The 901-nt window shown below is 34.5% G+C and overlaps 1 long non-coding RNA gene across 1 annotated transcript in view; it reads right to left on the bottom strand.

The window, feature by feature from the left end:
- Positions 1-277: 277 nt before the first annotated feature.
- Positions 278-901, bottom strand: part of LOC111085902 — a 14,094-nt gene continuing 13,470 nt past the window's right edge. Inside the window, exon 3 of the long non-coding RNA XR_002610677.1 lies at positions 278-560. This is a non-coding gene — a long non-coding RNA (uncharacterized LOC111085902). The remainder of the gene's footprint in view (positions 561-901) is intronic.

The following is a 901-nucleotide window of genomic DNA, read 5'->3' as shown; positions in this document are numbered from 1 at the left end:
CGTGAAGTCAGCACATCGAACGAGGTTGACTGATGAACATTTGAAAGAAAATCTCTTGGTTGGATGCAGCAATTCCAAAGCAAATATTGATGATATCTCAAAAGCTAAACGCCAGTTTCACAAATCTCACAAACCTTTTTTGCTGCTTGGTTTGTGAGATTCGGATATGTGCCCAATGGGTGTGATATAACTATCTTCTTTGATAACTTTTTGGAAAATAAACATGTTTGTTGTCTTTATTTTTTGTGTATTCACTGTATTGTATTGAACAAAATGGTTATGCGGCCCGCGCTCGTCATTCTCTGTTATCTGGCCCGCTGTGAAAAAAGTTTGGTGACCCCTGGTGTAAGTGAACGAAGGCTTCCTAGCGCCCGTTACAACAGTCCGATCGCACAGTAACTTATACGTGACTTGACCGTATGTTTTTGTATGAAAAATATTTGAATAAATATGTCGTGAAAAAACATGTGTACACGTGAATGTGACTTTTCCAGATAAACATCCTTCTTTATATGTTGCTTACTGTTGCCTGTGGCTCGTGGATGGATTTTGCCATTGACCTGAAAAATAAGTTAGTTATATATTTATTATTATAACTAGAGTATATATATATATATATAAACATCAAAGCAAGGAATTTGAAGAAGTAATAAATATAGGTATTACTAGACTACCCGTGACTCTTTGGGTCACCCACTATTCAGAGGTTATGAAGAATTCAAGTTAAATACAATATTGCACCGAAATGAAGGTTTATTTTGAGATAATTTAATTAAATATTTCAATCCATTCATGGTATTCATAATTCAAGAAAAAATATTTGATTGTTGATCGGGAGTAAAAGTTAAGACCATTTCATGTTTCAAAAAGTGAAGTAAGAAGTTTCGTAAAGAGCACGAAC

Source organism: Limulus polyphemus, unplaced genomic scaffold (assembly GCF_000517525.1).
Source record: "Limulus polyphemus unplaced genomic scaffold, Limulus_polyphemus-2.1.2 Scaffold704, whole genome shotgun sequence".
NCBI lineage: Eukaryota > Metazoa > Arthropoda > Merostomata > Xiphosura > Limulidae > Limulus > Limulus polyphemus.
This window is presented reverse-complemented; position numbering and strand designations above follow the sequence as displayed.